The sequence below is a fragment of the Arctopsyche grandis genome, chromosome 3, assembly GCF_051622035.1.
Source record: "Arctopsyche grandis isolate Sample6627 chromosome 3, ASM5162203v2, whole genome shotgun sequence".
Taxonomy (NCBI): domain Eukaryota; kingdom Metazoa; phylum Arthropoda; class Insecta; order Trichoptera; family Hydropsychidae; genus Arctopsyche; species Arctopsyche grandis.
Genome location: NC_135357.1, coordinates 34244389 through 34260156, shown reverse-complemented (window position 1 = coordinate 34260156; position 15768 = coordinate 34244389). Strand labels below are relative to the sequence as shown.

At 31.2% G+C, this 15768-nt stretch overlaps 1 protein-coding gene and 1 long non-coding RNA gene across 2 annotated transcripts in view; both read right to left on the bottom strand.

Annotated features, from left to right (window-relative positions):
- The window catches only part of LOC143910030 (uncharacterized), a 49705-nt gene that overhangs the window by 9772 nt on the left and 24165 nt on the right, over window positions 1-15768 (bottom strand). The gene's annotated exons all lie outside the window — the stretch shown is intronic.
- Window positions 9624-15760, bottom strand: LOC143909288 (uncharacterized). Its single transcript, XR_013260326.1, has 2 exons — window positions 15432-15760; window positions 9624-9689 (listed from the first exon to the last, which is right to left on the bottom strand). It is a non-coding gene; the product is annotated as an uncharacterized LOC143909288 (long non-coding RNA).

Here is a 15768-nt window from a genome sequence, read left to right as displayed (position 1 = left end):
TTCACAGCACCAAATAACCCGAATGTTATTTGTTTTAATTGGACTTTTTCAATTTGTTTCAATGAGTTTATTTCTTTTAAAATTTTATTTGAACTGTCTTGAACTGTATTTATAATAATATCTTTGTTAGTAGTAGTTTCATTTTTTATTGTATCAGTTTTGGAATCCATTTTTTCACTTAAACTTTTAATTCTATTTTTAAAATCACCTCTAGTTTTTTCGCCTTCCTCTGTAATGCATTTTTTCAACTCGCTTTGAATCGATTTGATACGTTCTTCCACATCACCGATAATCATATCATAGTGTATTTTGTTTTCACTCTTTGTGAATTCCCTATTGTTTTCGAATTCTTTCTTCAAATCTTCAAGTATCTCTAATTGTCTTCTTCGGCCGAAAGCTTCATCATCGTCATTAATTTTTACTAATATCATTTCTTCCTGTTCCATATATGTTGAATCAGCAGTATATTGGAAGATGAATTCGGGTGCACTTACAAATTCATATTCCTTTTCTAAAATTTCACCATCTAGAAGTCGACGATAAAAGTACCTCTTACAATCCGATTGCTTACGTTCGTAATATTGAAATCCACCGTCATTTTCTTTGACGACTCCAGATCTTTCGTAGATGTTTTCGATGTTCCAATCCATCTTTAAATTATCTTTTTTGTATTTTATATCAAACCTAGTTGTTATTCTTAACTTTCCAACTCCGGTCGGAACCTTGTCGATTAATCCTTTCTTTGATTTTCCAAATATGTCATTAAATGCTTTTAAATTTTTATCGGGCAATTCCTTTTCTTTTCCACTTTCTTTGACGAAATTCATGAATCTGTGAGCCGCGTCCTTTCCAAGTCTTTTCATGGCTGGACGAGATCCGTGTTTAGTGGTGGCTCCCATGAATTGGTGCTCAAAGCTTCTGAAAACTTCTGTCCCAATTTTGACGAACAAAACCCTCCCTTCCTGTTTGTATTTCCGAAGACTGTAAACGAGATCAGCATACGAGTAGCTTTTCATTTTGTAGTATTTTTCAAACGGAATGCTAAGAGGTTCTTTGAAAAGTTTTGCTACGCCATTTATACCGGTAAAATACGTAGCACTTAATCCAATAGCCTCGGCAATCACGGTTGGATATTTGCCAGATTTTCTTTTATTATTCTCTAAAATATCGTAGTGGAGTTCCAGTGTAGTTTCAACCTCACTTACAAAATAATTCACGAAATTAAATAAGCGATCCTCAAATGATCCTCCATCATTAATTTCGATGCCACCAATCGTCTTGGTAGTGTTCGAAGTGGAAGCCATTATAAGTTGGACGAATTAGAACGAAGATATGCTTAGTTTTAAATTTTAATTCTTATATGGCACTGAGGCGGGGCAAATATCAAAGAAACAGTAGACCTGGAATAAAAAAAGAGTTTGTAAACTTTCACTTGGCGCTATTCTTAATTTAAAATTGGAAATCTGCTTACTTTTGAAATTAGCACAGATGAATGATGATGTCTTCGAGAGGAGTGGCAATGAATGAGGTGGGGCAAATATTGACGGAAAATTAGACCTGGAATAAAAAAGAGCTTTGTGATTCATTCGAACGGAGTTTTTTACGAAAATACAAACATATTTAATTAATTAAACTTGTTGTAATAATGTGATTTTCTTACAATAGCGCATTTTACAAATAAATTATTTATATTTTACATCGTACATATGTATGTATGTACATACATGCATAACTATATGAATAATTCGATATACATTGAATTTCGAAAGTTTTCGTAAGACGTGTTACACTTACCAATGCTAACATTTTCAGTCACCAAATTTTATGATTTATATTCTTTATCATATTATATAAAGATAAAGATAAACCAGTTGCTCTTTGCTCATGGCAAAAATGTTCTGCTGTATATATGTACATTCGTACAATGTAAATGTTTTAATAGAAAAAAATTCGGATATAACCAACCCATGAAAAGCCCTGGTTTTAATTATATCAGTGAACATTTTAATGATCTAAAAAAATAATGGGTTCATCGGCTATACTGCTTCCCCCAAGTATTTTAAATATATAAATATTAATTTCATTTACCGAGATAATATGGAAATTAAATATTTCATCGCAAATTGAAATTAAATTCATGTCTAAATTCAATTTCAGGCCACTTTTTTTATTTTTTGCGAAATAAAAAAATTAACCTCTGGTTCCTCTAAATTGTTTTTATCTTTTTGAAATTTAATATTTATAATATGCATAATTTTGTCTTGTATAAATTTCCATAGATTTGCGCTCAATTTGTATCGAAAATGCTCTCATAACCGGTATGTGTGTTAACTATCGAATTTCGTTTTCTATACTTTCGTTTTATATTCCTCAAATATATAGATAATGTCGTGGGTTTATCACATCCGAATTTTTTATCGTTACCCCTTTCTGTGGCGTTACGCGTTTCACAGTCTAATATATAATTTCGAAAGATGTTTTGTATGTATGTTTGTTTGGTTCGTAAAATCCGTGACATTCAATTTAACAAAAAAACAAATGAATATTCAAATAAATTTAAATAAAATAAAACTATTCCAATAAATTTAATCAAATGTTTACTATTAGATTATCCATGTTTAAGCGGTTTATATTACAAATACCGAGTGAAGCCGGGTAAAACCACTAGTATGCGTTAAAATAAAGTCATTTGTATAATTATAATAACAAACAACAACAATTGTCGTCGTAATCGTAATTGTAACTGAAGTCGGAACCGAAGTTGCTACCAAAGTCGGAACCGAAGTGAAACCGGAACTGAAATAGGAATTTGGAACCGGTACTGAATTATGAATCTGAAACCGAAACTAAAAAAGGGATCCGGAATTAGATCTGAAATAAGAATCGGGAATCGGAAGTGAAATAAGAATCTGGAACTGGAACTAAAATAGGAATCGAGATTCGAAAATGAAATGGAAATCCGGAAATGGAACTGAAATACGAATCCGCAACCGGAACTGAAACTGGAAACAAAACCAGAAACGTAATACGAGGGATAAGTACTCTTTTAGTTTCTGGCCTAATAATGAAAAAACAAATATTTGGTTTCATTGTTAAGTGTAAAAAAAATTTGTAGCATAAACGTCTTCAGAACGCTTTGCTTACAATAACTTATTCTTTTGTTTACGTGGACTTCATAGCTGTCATAAAATAAATTCATAGCTGTCATAAAATGGAATTAATACGTGAACATTCTCGTGCGACTATTTTTCATAACTTTCGACGTGGATTATCAAGGCAAGAATGCATCGATGTACTAAATCGTGGGCGTAGTTCGCTATTCTTCAAAAATTCTATTGATAACTGGCTTACCTCGATAAAATAAACGAATTTTTGTTATTAATCCACAAGAATAGTCGAAATATGATTTTTCTAAGTGGAATTTTATTTAATTCTCATATAAATACAATTTAATATATTATCCCCATAAATTCAATTCAGATTCGTGTGAATACGAGTAAATAATAGTACTAGACGTTAACTCGCAATTTTAACGATTTAAAATTCAGCACACTTCCAATTAACCCTTTTAAACAAAAACAAAAAATAATGTGGCTAGAACACTATCCCAATAAATATGTTTCAACAGAAAATACTCAATATAAAATAGTATTAACAGTGGGAAAAAATCCCAAGTGAAAATACGTACTTTTGACTTTTGATTTGAACTGGACGACTACTTTGAGAGATTTGAATGCTGAAAAGTACTACAAATGAAAGATAAAATACCCGACTATAGATTACAATATTCATTTTGAAAAGAAAATTGATAGATTTTGATTTTCGACCGAACAACACCAAGATATAGAAAAATCGCGCGATTTAAAAAACACATATATCTACGAATCTCGAGCCAATCGACATTTTTTATTACCAGATTCGTGTTCACTGGGCATAGATCTATAAGAAAAGTCATATCTCGTGTATGAACCAAAAAAAAAGTCGTCATTTGTCGAACAGTGTAATTCAAGATCGTCATGTAAAATACCGGGAGATTGAAACATCCTTGAACATTAGTTTGACACCAATCAAATGGATATTGCATGATTGCAAAAAACATTTGTTCGCGTTGGATCCCGCATAATTTGACAATCGCGCAAACGAAAGAGGCTTGTGTCGATTGGTGCAAGGAAATGTTGCAAAAATACAATCACGGTGCATCAAATGCTGTATATAACATCTGCACAGGTGACGAATCATGGATCTACACATACATATAATAAACATAAATAATCGTTCGTCGTCGCGTTCGGTCGTGTCGCCAAAGTGTGTTTTTGCTACTCCTTCATTGTTATTATTATAAAATGGCCAAGTACGTACAAAGCGTCTCCAAAATATTAGAGAGTATGGTCCAAATCCTCATGGACCCTGCCAATAAATTTAACAAGGACCAAATGGCCAAATTGATGCCTTTCACCTCTGATATCTCGCAAACTGTAGGCGAAATGTCCTGTAATATTGCAATGCTGGAAGGGAGCTGTCAGCTACCAAAATGTATATGTCTAAGGATTCACCCACCACGATTGAATCGACATTGGAACTTGTTAGCGAAATGGAAGAAAGAAAAAATAGAAAAAACAATGTTATCATATTTGACATTACTGAAACAGCTAATAATAATGACGACAATAATGTAATCGCAAATTTATTGTCAAAAGCCGAGCTACCTAACCACAAATTCACCGCTCATAGAATCGGATTAAAGCAAGGAATGAAGCCAAGGCCCCTAAAGGTTAAACTCGATGAACAGCAAACAGCAATATCATTACTTGGAAAAGGACCCAAACTAGGAATTAAAATAAAAAATGACCTAACGTACATGCAAAGACTACATATAAACAAATTGTGGAACGAAATGAATAATAGAAAAGACAAAGGTGAAAGTGACCTAATAATAAAATATTTTAACGGAGTGCATAAAATAATAAATAAAAATAGTACAAAAAACTAACAATATATTACCAAAATGTCAGAAGCATTATATCTAAAATACAATTCCTTAAAAATGCTATAGCTGCTTCCGCATATGACATCATATTATTAACAGACACGTGGCTAAACAACCTTATAAATGACTCCGAACTAAACTTTCATACATACAATATGTATAGATATGATAGAAACATAAACACCGTGGCGTGGCAATTCTTATTAAAAAAGTTCATTCATCATCTGTCATCATCAACACAGACGATTCCATCGAACAAATATTTATATCAACCAAAATTTTCAATGTAAAGGTGTATATAACAATTTTATAAATAATATTGAAACAATCAGATTAAAATATCCTGATTCAAAATTCTTAATAACTGGTGATTTTAATCTACCAAATTTGGACTGGCAAAACCTTGAAATGAATGAAAATTCTCCAATTCATCAAGAAATTATAAATTTATCTTTAAATTTAGGTCTCAATTTAATACTATTTCCAACTTGAATGATCATGTCTTAGATTTAGTTTTTTCCAATTTCAAAAACACTAACGTTATGAAATCTCATGATGTTCTATCTCCAGTGGATGGCCATCATCCACCCCTAGATATTAATATTACTGTATATAAATCTACTAATCTACCTTTAATTCAGCAAAATATTTTTGATTTTCACAGAGCTGATTATAACGAAATCATGAACCAATTAAATGTCACTAATTGGTCGTTCTTAAACGATAACATTAACTTTGAATCAAAAGTCATTATACTGAATGAATTATTAATCTCTTGTATATACAACCATGTTCCTCAATATAAAAATAAATTGCATTTTTTTCCAAAATGGTTTAGTCCCGAATTAAAAAACCTAATACATAAAAAAAGTGTGCACAAATTATTCAAAATTTATAACTCTACACACTTATATATTGAATTCAAAAAACTAAGAGCTTTGTGTAAACTACATACATATATCCAAATGTTTTAAACTTTATATTAAAAAAACATAATCATTTATTGATTCAAATTCCAAATATTTTTGGTCATTTACTAAAGAATTAAACAATAATAAAACATATATACCAGAAAACATTCAACTTAACGGTAAATTTGTTGACAATACTAATGATTCAGTCAATCAATCTATTTCCTTTAATCAATCTATTTCCACTGGTATATTTCCCAATTCTTGGAAGTCTGGCTATTTAATGCCTCTTCATAAAAATGGGGATAAACATAATGTAATGAACTATGGAGCCATCTGTCAATTATCGACTATTCCAAAACTTTTTGAAAGTTTAGTATTAGACGAATTTATTCCTTTCATTAATAACATCATTATTCCACAACAACATGGTTTTACTTCTGATAGATCTACCTTATCCAATTTATTATTATATGAAAATTTTATTTCTAATGCCTTATCTGTTAAATTGCAAGTTGACTCAATTTACACTGATTTCAGTAACGCATTTGACAAAGTTGATATTGAGATTTTATTATATAAACTAAACAGTATCGGAATCAGCGGTGTATTACTAAACTGGTTTCGGAGCTATTTGTCCAATAGATCATTATTAGTTAAAATCGGTCATTCTAAATCTTACTCCTTTAATCCAACTAGTGGCGTTCCCCAAGGATCTCACATGGGACCAGTGCTATTCAATATTTTTATAAATGATATTATAAATAAATTTAATGATGTTAAAGTGCTCTTATTTGCAGACGATTTAAAAATATTTAAATGTATAAAAGACACTAATGATTGTGCTACTTTACAAACTAATTTAAACTCATTAAACGATTAGTGTTCTTTTAATAAATTATATTTAAACATTAAGAAGTGTTCTGTTGTCAGGTTCAGTAGGTCAAATAACAAAATTATTTATAATTATCATATAAATAATGAATCATTACCATCATCATCGCTAATTAAAGATCTAGGAGTTATTTTTGACGACAAATTAACTTTTAATTCTCATATAAATTTTATCAAAAAAAAATGCCATCAAAACACCACTCTGGTTAGAAACCAATTAGAGTACAATTCTACCATTTGGTCTCCTTATTTAATGAAACAAATCAACATAATAGAGTCAGTGCAATTAAAGTTCATTAGATTCATCAAATTTTAATTTTTTAAAAGTCATAATCATCATATCAGTAATGTTATTATTTACAGGAAAATTCATTTGCTAAAATTATATGACAGAAGGAAAATTAATGATATTTCAATTCTGTGTGGTCTTCTTAACGGCACTATTAACTGCTCTGAGTTGGTGAGTTTAGTGTGCTTCCATGTGCCGGGTAGATCAATTAGATGTAACCATCTTTTTGATATGCCCAGGTTTACCACTAATTACTCATTGATCCCAGCTATGTTGAGACTGCACAGAGTTGGAAACGAATTGTCCATGGTCGATTTATTCATTGTTAGTAAATGTAACATGAAATCTATTCTATTTAAATATTTTTTTAATATAATCTAATTTCTTTTGTAATATATGAATGTATGTGTACGTGTATATATTTATGTATGCATATGCCTATACGTTAGGGTTGCCATACGTCCCAGTTTACGGGGACATGTCCCCGTTTTGAGGCTTGCGTCCCAGTGTCCCCTTCAGAAGGATATTTGTCCCAGATATTATTTAAAAATAATACTTTCCGATAATATATAATTAAGTGGGTTTGCACTAGAAGCAGATGGTTATCACTCCTTCCATCAATTACAAGAATACTAAGCATGTGGGAGGCGTTGAAAGACTTTTTCTCAAATGAAGAAAATGCTCCAAAAGCGATAATTGATTTCTTTAAAAATCATTTGTCAGAACTTAACACCATGTTAGTACACAGTCAAATGTTTTTATTTGAAAAGCAAATTAAAAAGCCTGAAAAGGCTATAACTACAATAGAAGTAAAACATATTTTAGAAGATACAAAAAAAAAACAATTAATGGAAAGATTAACTAGTAAATACAAGCAAAACAAACCTACAACAAACTGAAAGAATGCAAAGAAGTTACGATAACACAATTAAAAGTGTTTGATGAAGAAGTGGATAATTTCTTCAAAGTTGAAATTAAATATTTGGAACAGTGGTCTGTTCCAATCGCGAAATATGATGTTTTTTCATGGATGCTTCTCAATGATGTACTCAAATGGGAACGAGTTGAAGAATCTATTGCATATTTAAGTAATATCAATATATTTTTCACGGATTCAATTCACGAGGAAGTAATTATTGTACATGAAATCATTTATTGAAAATGAAACACATGAAGAATGGGATACCAAAGATGTACATGATAAATGGTTATGCTTTTTTAAAAATACTAAAGAAACAGAAAGAAAAACTAACCTACTGAAATTGTGCCAAAACCTGTACGCTGTCCCAGCACATAATGCACACGTTGAGCGTGTATTTTCATTAATTAATACTCAGTGGACAGATGAACGAAACAAGCTTTCAATTGACACAGTAGAAAGCATAATTCAGTGCGTTTTCAATTATAAAATGTCATGCATCGAATTTTATAATTATGTAAAAGCGAAAAAGGAACTCCTTCAAAAAGTAAAAAAGTCAGAAAAATATGATTGGGCAAAGAAGAGCATTGAAGATCGAGTTCAAGAAGTTGGGGAAGAGTGAAGACAAGAGAGAATGAGTAAAATAAAATCAAATTAAACATGATTCAATTTATTTTAATTAAACTATCAAAAAATATAATAAATTATTTTTATTGGGGGGGGGGGGGTGTCCCGGTCTATGGCAACCCTACTATACGTGCATGTATATATGCGTTTGTTTATAATTGCATGCGTGTGTGTGCACAAATGTGTATGTAATTGAGCTTATGTGTAGGTATATGCATGCATGTATGCATTATTCTAATTATTGATTTTTCTTTTATATTTTATATTTCATTGTAATTTATTTCATATTTTTTTTCTTTCTCCATTTCCATCATGTAAAATGGTCAATTTTTTCTTGACCGTAAAAATAAAATAAAATAAATATAATATGAGCCAGAAATAAATCAGGAGTCCAAGATGAATCAAACCCTACAAAAGTTGTTCGCGCACGAAAGACTTCGAAGCAAATGGTCGTCCGTTTCTTCGGAAAAACTGGACAGGTCGCAACTGTACCATTGGTAGAACGTAGACCGGTCAAATCCGAATGGTACACAACCATTTATTTTCCAGAAGTCTTCGGAGAAATAAGGAAAACCAACCGCCAAAGACGAATCATTCTCCATCATGACAATGCGAGCTCGCACACATCAGCTCAAACAACCGCCTATTTGAGCACTCATCCACCGTACAGCCCTGATTTGGCACCAAATGACTTCTTTTTATTCCCGCAGATCAAAAATAAATTACGTGGTCAACGATTTTGACGCCCGAAGAAGCGGTTGATGTGTTCAAAACAAATAAATGTATGCGCATTTCAATACAGTAATTATAATATAGAAAACGTATTTAAAACTTTATGAAAAAAATGATTATGCGCTGAATAGTCCATGCGCTAAGTTGTCGGGCGTCCCATACACACATAAATACATACATACATCCTTCCGTTATATTATATTACATATTTTTATTGTACATATGTATATCATATGAAAATTTGTACTATAGATTGGTACATACCTCGATGTGAAGCTCCTACGTTCCTAGACAAGATTGCAAATGCGTTGCGTTTGTTGACGTTCGAATCTAAAACAAATATAAATAAAATGTATTTTTCGAAGATAGTTGGTTCTTCAGCACATACAAATATACCAAATAAAATTTAAATTTTATTTGGTACAAATACATATGTATGTATGTAAGCATATGTATTTTAAGTTATAATATAATACATACATATCTCAGTGATTTATTCAACGTAGACTGAATGTTCACTCTTCAAAGCTATCTATGTATATCACTGATTAAATTTGAATGTAGTTGCGTAGGTATAATACAACATTGATAAGTACAATCTGAATCTAATATTAACACTTTACTGTCCGCTCACGCGTATATGCGTGGATAAAAACTTTGCGTTAACGTCCGCTCACGCGTATATACGTGAATAAAATTAGCTTGCGCTTTGTGTACATACACGCACACAAAAGCAAATTTCCATACATATATGTATGTATACATATCTATATGTGTGTACATATGTATATCTGTATGTATTTATTTTAACGCTGAGATGATCTCATCATCGGTTAAAGGTCATCTGAAAATCTTGATTTACTTTTTTTATATAATAAAATTTTTGAATTGAGAAAATTTTTTTTAAATATTCTTATCATCTTAACGATATAATGAATTGCAAAATTTAAAATGCAATAATTTTTTGGACCAGGGTAACCATCCTTTTTTAATAGAAAAAAATTTTTGTAGTGGGAAAAAAAATCTAAAAATATACCATCGTCTTAAAGCTATAAATAATTGTAAAAATTAAAATAAAATAATTTTTTGGACTGGGGTGACCAAACTTTTTTTATACTACAAAATCAGATGAAGTCAGAAAAAAAAAGAAATAATATTAACATTATTTTTGGGCTATAAATGATTGCAAAATTTCAAATATGATAATATTGTTACGTAGGGGTGGGTGGAGGATCCAAGTAAAAGCCAACAGTCGTTTCACAGCATTTATTGATGATTAAGGAGTTACACACACTGTCACTGCTCCGCCCAGAATGAATTATATCGCCTACGTACCGCCTTATAAAGGGTAGATCTCTCAGGACGCCTAATCTGTTTTCCTGTTGTATAGTCACGTATTCGGATATGTATTTCCAAGAGATTGGGTCTTCCCATACCGATTCTGAGAAATAACTAATAACGGTCATTGTTTAGCCTAAATGCACTTAGAGTCCAGATATAATCTTTGGAAGTAAGTGCATGCATTTAGTTAACCGATAACAGATATCCGTTGGTCTAAGTACAATTCGCTCAATCCCCGGCGTACGTAACAATATTTTGACTATGGTAACCAGCCTTTTTTTATTCAAAAAATTCTTCAAGTTGAAAATAAAATTTAAAAATATTCCTATAGTTTTTATGCTATAAATGATGACAAAATTTAAAATAAAAAAAAATTTTGGAGTAGGGTAACCAAACTTGTTATACAACATTTTTTTTAAAGCTCGAAATCATCTAAAAATATAACCATCATCTCTGTGATATAAATTATTGCAAAATTAAAAATATGTTAATTTTTTGACTAGGGTAACTAGGCTTTTTATACAAAAATTTTTTTCGAGTTGGAAATAAAATTTAAAAGCCTTAATGCAATAAATATTGCAAGCTTAAAATATTATTTTTGAGACAGGGCTTTCCAATCTTTTCATACAACAATTTTTAAAGTGAAAAAACAATCAATATAATATGTAAGTAATGTTTAATGACATGTATCTTTAAATTTAAGTGAGAAAAAATCCAAAAATATTCCCATCGTTTAAATGCTTTCAATTATTCTAAAATTTAAAATAAAATACTATAATATTTTGACTACAGTAACCAGCCTTTTTTATACAACAAAAAATATACCCACCGTTCTTATACAAAATTTAAAATAAAATAGATTTTCAAAATAAATTAGATTATTTGTCAATTAAAAAAATTCGTTGTATAAAAAAGGCTGGTTACCCTAATAAAATTTAAAGTATTTTAAATTTTAATCATAAAGATGATGGGAATATTTTGAGATGTTTTCTGACTTAAAAAAAAACTGTTGTATAACAAGGTTGGTTGCCCTAGTCAAAAAATCTATTTTATTTTAAACTTTGCATAGGGACGATGGGAATATTTTTCGATTTTAATCTCACTACAAAAATTTTGCTGTATAAAAAAGCCTGGTTACCCTAATCAAAATTTATAGTATTTTAAATTTTAATCATAAAGAAGATGGAAATATTTTTAAATGTTTTCTCGCTTTAAAAAAAATGTTGTATAAAAAGGATGATTACCTTAGTCCAAAAAATTATTTTATTTTAAATTTTGTCATCATTCATAGGCCATAGCATAAAAACCGTGTCACGACATAAGGTCCAAAGCTATAAGATCCAACGACAAGGGCACCACGAAAGAAGATCCACCCGTTACTTCAGTATAACTATAAAAATGAAAATGTATATAGAAATAAACACAAAACTTCATGTATCGATACTTTTATGATTTTTGACAGTTGAGTGATATATTTATTTAACATATTAGCCACAGTGACATTACAGAAAGCTCCAACGCGTCACTGTGGCCAGTCATTCAATAATAATAACATGATAACAATAATAATAACAATACTAACACAACATCATTATAATCATAAAATCATAACACTTAACTTAACAAAAAAAAAGAGTGTTTATACTTTACCCGACGATAAAAAAAAAGTTTTTTAAAAACAAACCTCTTCTATAATTTATATATAAAATTATTATTTTGAATAAAAACACCAATTTTTTTTTTTACTACCGCCATCTATGTATAAAATTAATGACTACCAAACGTCACCGAGATTAAAAATTTTCGGGCTAGAAAAGCTTCTTAAACGATATTTTATCTCTATCGCAATGACGGAGGATCCATTTACTTATATTGATGACCAAAATGAGCAATATGGCAAAGTATGAAAACGATCGGATAAGAGGCAAACTTTTTCCTGAATTGTAATCGTAAGTGAAACGTAAAGGAGGTATATAAAAATAACAATCATTCACATTTATAATTGGCAAAATCAACCACTCAACCAGATTAGCATAGTTTATATTGAAGAGGTCAATTTCACCAGCAATCCGGTTGAGCAGATATATCGCCCTCTACATATATACATATATAGGAGCCGTTGCCAACATATTTGTGCGAGTCACAGGAGGAACAAACAAATCACGATTCCTCAGGTCCCTGAATTTACAAGGTGCATAAAACCTAAATTGATTAAGAGCTCTTTTTCCTAAGAATTCATTAAGAAGAAGAATAATTCATTAAGAACCTGAGGATTGTGTATTATCCCATTCAACAGCTTAAAAAAGTGCCTTCCCAGTAACATATCCCGAGGAGACACCAATGAGTTGAAACCCAACGCCCCTAATAGGAATGAACTACATAGGATATAGCCAAGGATAATTACCGTGTTTGGATTCTCTCAATTTTCAATGAATCAGTTATATTGGTAGGATTCCATATAATGGAAGAAAATTCTAGGTTGCTACGTGCTAGAGATTCATAAAGAATTTTAGGCACCAACGCACTCTGAAAAGGTTTTCTAACTCGTAGTAAGAATCCCAGCATTTTTGTAGCTCGCAAACCTTAATTGTCTATAAATTTAGAATTAATAAGTGACCAGAAAGCAGACGGCTCCTTAGATAGTGCAATTTCACAATTTGAAATATATTTTTTACGGCAATCATCCATAGTTGATTTTACTAATTTACGCAGATATACAAAATCAACACGTGCTATGCAACATTTCGTTGTTTTCCAAATTTTATGGACGTAAATTTTTCTTTGAATAATCTTAATTAAATCTTTTGAAAACCATTTAGGATACTTATAATCGTTGGATAACTGAGCAATTTTTTTTTATCAAAAATGCCATTACATTCACTATATATAGTCACCGGACCCAGAAGGTGCCGCGTATTGTTCAAAGGTTGTAAATGCATTGTTAAAGGTTTGCCGAACCTTTTTTACAGAGGATTTACAACAATGGAACAATGGATAGCAATTTATATACATACACTTATACAACTCATTCCAATCACAATTGGCCAGATTATTTCCTAATTTAACCAGTTTATCACCATATTCAAATTCCTATCCAGGCATCATTTTTCCGTCAGAACACAACAGATTATTAATATTAACATTAGCTAAATTAAAAATAATATCAACATCAAGCGCTGGATGATAAATATCCTCTGCAACTAAAGGATTATACGCTCTTGATACAGATATATTAACACAATCAATATTAGTAAAGATTAAATCTAAAATGGAACCATTATAATCGGTTTTTAAAAAATTGATTTGACTCAAATCTAACAAAGATGAAACAAAATTAAGATCCTCACTCGTACAGTTCGAGGAGATTAAATTAAAATCCCTATAAATGAATTTGTGGATACTAAGTAGTATTTGTAGATCTTATGTCTAATTGAAATTTACGAGTTGATTAAGATACAGATTCACTGTAACATATGTATGTACATACATATACTAGGGCTCCCATTCGAATATTCGAATTATTAGTTCGATTTTTAACTATTCGTTATTTGAATAATCAACTTTTCGAAAACTAAGACTACGGTGGTTGACATAGTGAAAAAGTAAAAAGATTGAAAGGGCAATTAGTGGGTCATGCAGCTGGAATAATGGACGACAGAAGTGCTTGAACGTTACCCGTGAGAATTTTAAAGGGTGCAAGGAAAGCCACAGGGGAGATGGTTAAACAAAACAAATAAAATAATCATTCATATCGATATTTTCCATATCGCGAAGAGACTAAATCGAGATATTTATGATATTTGCCACGTTACAAAAATCGAAGAAAATAAATTTATTACATACATACATATATAAAATAAAATAATTAATTTAACCTAATCTTAAATATGTCCGTATTCATATTTTTAATTCGTTTATTGAATGAAAAAGTTGAATTCACTGCTTGCTAAAGGTGTACTTTTTATCATAGATCGGTGTTCGAAGGATGCTATTCGCACAAAAAATGCTTCACTATAGTTAATTTCTTAGAAAAACCATTATTTTTTGCTCTCTTGCATTCAACACCAATGGAGTGGTCTATTGTTATTTGAAAAGCATCTACAAATATTTAACTAATAATAATAATAATATTTTGATAAGCTTAAGGATTATATAATAAGAAACAGTGATATCCATAGTAATTATACTAGAAATATGCCCTTCCTGAAAGCATTAGAAGTGCTAATAACATTGATGCTTTCTTGAAGGGTGTTAATGGATACCTTTGTGGAAGATGATTTATAATTTTAGTTGTTATTTAATGTTATATGCATTAGCAGTTTGCTATATAAATAAATAAGGACAATTTTTGTGGATTTTCGACACTGCGCCACTATTCGGTGCAATTCAGTGCATTCTTCCGGGAACCTCTTCAGGATGATCGGATAAATGCACTCGAGAGAGCCGCACGATCAAAACAACCAAACTTTTAAAGATTCTCAGGAAGAATTAACGCAATAGAAATCCACGAAAAAGCGTCAAAGGATATTTTCATGTTATCCGAGGGTGATAACCTTTTTTGTTATCACCCTCTTGATCAACTCTTGTACCGAATATTAAAATAAATTGTTTTTTTATTCAAACCGTTCGTCTGCAATTTTTTATTCGCGCTTATCTAATCTTACGATTTGTGTGCAGAAGGCGTTGTCTCCGTTTTTTTTTCGGTCGGGTTATATGGAAACGTGGACTAACCTTGGGATACAGTTATATATAGTCGGGGAGGTTCCTGACTTTAAATCGTCTCGTTGATAACAGCTTCCTCGTGGTTGGGAGTTGGCTCTGCGCTCGTCTCACGGCTGGATGTTTCTCCAGAAACGGCGTCAGGAATACAGGGGACGTTGTGCTGGAACTCAGGGGAGGGAGTGATGCTGCACTCGACCTCACAGCGGTTCTTCAGCACTGATGGTGGATCTCTAAGCCCCGTCTCCCCCTGGAGACGTGCACAGAAGAGATCTTTCCCGGATGACGGCTGGCGGTAGAGAGGGTCGCTTTCCATGCGCGCGCGCCTGTAAGGCATTTTCCTGTGTGG